Raw genomic sequence first — 6,000 nt, 5'->3', positions numbered from 1 at the left:
ATTGCACATTGATTTTAAGGAGGCATGGGGATAAGGGAAGTCAGTTTCCTTTTTTAGTGTCGATTATATTGAATCTATACAGGGTGTCCCAAGCTATATGGATAACGACTTTTTCTCGGAAACTAAGATAGCTAGAAAAAAACTAAAAAATACGTGTTCCCTTAGTTTTTTATTAGAAATCCAAATTTAAGTTGCAAAAATTTTTCAGTGCTTTCAGAAGCGAGATACAGGCATCAACTTCATTTTATCAAATGGGGAGGTGTGGTTTTTATTCCAGAAATAGATTCCTCTATTTTTTTAAAGAAAAATTTACTTGAACGGTTTTTTTCTGTGAGCGATATTTTAGAAGTTATGAATGAAAACATGATTCTTATAAGAAATTTCAAAATGACAATATTATAACGGTTTTTTGATTGAATAAGAAGAAAAGTACTATTTTATTATAAATCTTACTTCTCTACATTAGAGCACGGAGTTAAACAAAATTACTTCTGAAATAAATTATTTATTATTTAGTGGCAAATGGTAAAAATTGACGTTTAATGATGGTCACCTTTATTATTTGGGAAATTTATTATAAATACGAGGGTCGTTTGAAAAGTCCGTGCAAAAATAAAAACTACTTAATTTTTTGGGGTAAACCTTTTTTATTTTTCAACATAGTCTCCTTTTAGGCTTATACACTTCGTCCAACGCTGCTCTAGTTTGTTGATCCCTTCCGAATAATAGGATTTGTCCAAGTCTGAAAAATAGCCATTCGTTTCTGCAATCACCTCCTCGTTTGAATAAAATCTTTTTCCCGCCAGCCATTTCTTCATATTGGGGAACAAATAGTAGTCCGAGGGAGCCAAGTCTGGAGAATAGGGGGAATGTGAAACGAGTTGGAACCCTATTTCCATTAATTTTGCGACCACAACTGCTGAGGTGTGAGCTGGTGCGTTGTCGTGATGGAAAAGGACTTTTTTGTGGGCCAATCGTGGGCGTTTTTCTTGCAGCTCGGTTTTCAAACGGTCCAATAACGATGAATAATATGCACCTTACCCTTTTCCAGATAGTCGATGAGGATTATTCCTTGCGAATCCCAAAAGACAGTCGCCATAATCTTTCCGGCCGAAGGAACGGTCTTCGCCATTTTTGGCGCAGATTCCCCCTTGGTAACCCATTGTTTAGATTGTTCTTTGGTCTCAGGAGTGTAGTGATGTATCCATGTTTCATCCACAGTGACGAAACGACGCTTAAAGTCATGCGGATTCTTCTGGAACAGCTGCAAACTAAGAAAAATAAAAATGAAAGCATTGCTACAGTACTATAAGTGCCTCTTATATCCTGTTTAAAAGCTTGCACTCTAATTATAACAAGTATTCAAAATCACTCTTATATTATAAATTTTCTAGAGTGGTAACATTCCAGTAATAGAAAATACAGAAATGTCTATTTTGTTTATATTAACCTAATAAGTAATGTAAATATTGTTTTCTGTTGCATGTTTGCTTTTCGGACATCTGGATGGCCACAATAGCTGTAAGTAAAGTTTTGGTATTTAAAGTAATAGATTAAAGTTCGTCGCCTGGTCTAAAATTTTAACGTGAAAAGGATAAGACAGAAATATTACAATAATATCGGATCCGTATACTTCTTAACGTAGGACGTCGCTGAAAAAAAACATCTTAATTTTTGGAGTAATCTTTAAACAATAGGGCAGCGCTAATGGTCCAAGTTAACGAATTAACCTTCCGCCAATGTTTAAGTGGAGGATTTAGATCAGTGCTGATCACTGATCACTGATGGACACACTGTCCATCCAAACGACACTCGTCTGAGAAAACGCTGTCTAGAAGGCTTCGAATCTTCTTGAGATGTTGAGACACCTTAAATCAGTATAAGATTAGAGCCACTTGTTCTTTGCAGGACTTTCAGTTTAGAAAGTTGCGCTCTAATTTTCATTTACATTCTTATACATTTTTCGTGTTGTCCACTAACAGGTTGAAACTAAGTCTGCTTGCAACTTTTATGCTACTGTACTGTTCTGTTTTTAAATATAACATGGTCGTCAACCAATATTATTTTTCTGTGACTAAGGAATAAATACAAAGGCAGCTGGGCAGCTAATTTGTAAGATGTGCTGTGGCCATTTGGTATTGAACAGGATCTAGCGTATCACCTACTGAAAGGACGTAGGCGACGCGGTAGCCGAGCGGTTAAGAGGCGAGACCTGCAAAGCTAATATGCATTGTGGTACTGGGTTCGATTCCCGGTCTTGGCCTTGGATTTTATTTAATGGTTAATAAAAGAAATTTACAGTAAAGTATGTTTACTAGTCGCCTCCGTCCACGACACCTAGTAAATAGTAGTTGGACGTTAAACCCCGCCTGAAAAAATAAGCGATTACTTTACTTTACTGTAAGGACGTCAAAATAGTTCATGATAGTAAGACAAATCGGGCAAATTAAGACAATCTGAAAAGGTGTAATACGGTGACACACCACATGCAACAAATGGATGAAAGGCTTTAGTAATTCCAAACTGGGTTTTGCGTGCAGAATTGTGTTTTTTCCCCACGGAAAAAAAAAGTTGCATACTATTTTCTGTGACAGGTCTACATTTTTACTCTCTATCGTTGATTTTGACCGAAGTAGCATGTTGTTTATCGTATCCCAGACTGGCTTCGGTCTTTCATCCATTATTAGCGGTTGTTTAATCACTTTCGTTCGACTTGAACTATATTTCTGACATACACTACACTTGGAAACGGCAGAGATTAGCTATGTGGTTAGCATATTGGGTTTGAATCCAGATGCTGGCCCTTAGATTTTCTCTTCTAGGAGGTTCTTAGAGGTCACTTTCTGTCCGGAGGCCGGCAGTGCTCTGAAAAAAAGCTCAGGGCGCTAATGACCTCAGATGTTGACGCGCCTTAAATATATAATATATGTTTATAACTACACTTGGAGGTAAAAAAAAAAAAGTATAGTGATGCCGTTTTTTTGACTTCTTTTGTATAACAACCGAGCGCAATAAATTTTCATGAATGCTCGGAGTGGAGAAAATATTGGGAGCTTTTGCTTTTGGTAGGATTAGAACATGTGTTCGTTCGCTTTGTTTTAAACGAACCTTAATGCGAAAGCTAGCAATATTTGATTCAGATTGATTTCACTGAACCATTAAAAAAGAAAAAAAAGTTACATGATCTTCTGCACTGTTCAAATAGCCAAAAAGGTATTGAGAGACCGTTGTGCCAATGCGTCACTGTAGGGAAATAAAACTTGCAATTGGGCAGTGAACTTCATGTTTTGAAGAAATTACTTAAATCTGGTACTTAAGTTTTATAGCTTCTCTGAATAATGCAAATGTGCCTGTCAACCTTACTCAGAATCTGTTGAAGCCATCATATTCTTGACCCAGCTTTTTCAGCTGAGCTCTGTTGACTATGAAACGCGCCGCAGAAAAGAAAATCTGTTTACACCTAATTGGACGTCTAATTACCTCCATTCTCCAAAAGTGGATCTTAATCGAATTTAAAACCGCAACTTTGCCTTGCACCAACCAAACTAGTGTAACACGAAACCGTAATTGCGGTACCACACAGTGCATGTGCGGCTAAAAACCGAACGTTTTGACTATGCCTAAGGGTAGTTATTGTATCTTTCTAAAGCGATACAGAGATGTACTGATCTTTATGATAATTAGTAAGGTATACTTGACGCATCGACAGAATGCCCATTTTTAATTTTATTTTGGAAGGGGGGGGATTGTGTCTAAACTCGAACCACTAACTTCTTAAGAACACACCTATAAATTTGGCTTAATAATATTTTTTTACTCTACCAGGTAAGCCCCACATGAAATTTCATTTTAGTAATATTGACACATTTAATATTTGATTATTTTAGTAACATTTGTAGAGCTCAAAATGTTTTAATTTAAACAGATAACAGAATTTAGAGACTGAAATAACTTACAATATAATCAACATTTAAATTGCCATCAAAATATCTCCTTTGATTATTTACAGGCGCTACAAAACAAGTTCGATAATTGAGCCGTTTATTTTGAAAGTGGCATAAGTCACTTTTTCAAAAAAATCGAGTTAATGGCAACACTAAATACAATTGAACGGTATCTTTTCATTTTTAAAAAATTTGCAACCAATAAGTTGAGAACTATTGAGATTTGTTCGAGAGAAGTGTTGGTAATTAACGGTATTACAAACATGTTTATTTTGAAAGTGGCGTAAGTCGCTGTACTCAGGAAATTAATTACGGGGCTTAGTGTGAAAGAAATAGAAACATGTGATAAGTGTGTGTGAAGTATTGTTTTTAATTATTTTTAGTATTTTTAAAAAAGTTGTGATCATTGGACTTATTTTTATAAAAAAAGTAAATACAGTCCAAAACAAAGGCTAAAAATTCAATGGATACGATTTTACCATGATATTCCCTATAAAATGTTTTATAAACTAACTTTAGATGAAAAAGATGAATTTCTAACTTTGAATTTGTCACCAAAAAGAGGAAGACCTAGGCGTTATTCACAAATAGAGATGGATCCGTTATACGCTGGATCTCGTCCTGGTTCTTCAGCAAAATACAAAGACATGATGGACTTGCTTAATTATATACCCCCAAAATACCACAGTTATTTTAAAAATTTGAAACAAAACACGATTTCCGAGGACTTAATCACTCCTATCGATGACGAAAATTAAATTGAACTGATGTATTTTCATATAAATTACTTATACTTACATAATGTTTCAAAATGAACCAATTATTTTTGTATTTTATGAATATTAAAATAAAAAATACCTAAATCAAACCTTTATATTAAATATGTTGATGGTATGAATTATTATTATACAGTGACTCCCATTAATATTGGGATAGTACATACAGAAGTTAAAAATTGACGAAAATTAAAAGTGGCACCCATTTATTCAAATTTTTATAAATTCATTTCATTTTATAATTACTATTAATTAAATAAAAACTATTTAAATAAGTACATAAAAATGTTTTGGTAGATTAAAAAAAATATATACAATAATAAGAGCAAATTCTACCTCTCATAAATATTGGGACACTATTATAATTTATAGTTTGCCCAAGGTTTTGCCCGAATATTTATACAATTTGTAAATATATACCTTAAGCATATATTCAATATGAAATTAATAATTAAATTAGTTTATATAAATCAAGCCAGGTGTAACATGTCGCGCAAAAATACAAATACAACGATTGAACAAAGAAAAATTGTAATTTCTTTGCACAAAGACAATAAAAAGTGTTAGAGAGACGGAAAAACTGATCGGCCCTAAAACATCTACTGCGTGGAACATCATTCAGCGTTACCAAAAAGTAAAAGAATTGTTTCAATCCCACAAAAAGGCCGTCCTCAACTGCTCTCTGAGAGAGAGCAGCGTTATATATTAAAAGAATTAGAAAAGATCACCGACTTAGTGCTCCAAAACTTCAATGTGAAATTTTTGACATGTTTAGAAAGCAAAAAAGGGGCAGAAACAGTTCGGAGAGGTCTAAGAAAACTCGACTATCATGGTAGAGTAGCCTGGAAGAATCCTTTTGTCAGTAAGATAAATCGTGCTAAGAGAGTCAAATTTGCCGAAAAATGTTTTAATGGAAATAGTGACTTTTGGAATGATATACTCTAGCGATGAATCAAAATTTAATGTTTTCCAGTCAGATGGAAGGGTTATGGTCTGGAGGAAAGCGAATGCTGAACTCGAAAAGAAGAATTTACAGCCAACTTTAAAGGGTTTTAAAGCTGCACCACCGGGTGGAGGTGGGTCAGTTCTGGTTTGGGGCTGGATGTCCGCATCAGGATTTGGAGAATTAGTGTTTATTGATGGAATGATGCACAAAATGGTTTATAGTAATATATTAAAAAATAATTTGAAAAAAAATGCCCAAAAATTGTGTATTTTAGGGTCTTTTAAATTCTACCAAGAGAACGACCCCAAACCTACGGCTTGGGTGATACGCCAGT

The sequence above is a fragment of the Rhodnius prolixus genome, unplaced genomic scaffold, assembly GCF_049639745.1.
Source record: "Rhodnius prolixus isolate KJV_2025 unplaced genomic scaffold, Rpr scaffold_11, whole genome shotgun sequence".
Taxonomy (NCBI): Eukaryota; Metazoa; Arthropoda; class Insecta; order Hemiptera; family Reduviidae; genus Rhodnius; species Rhodnius prolixus.
This window is presented reverse-complemented; position numbering follows the sequence as displayed.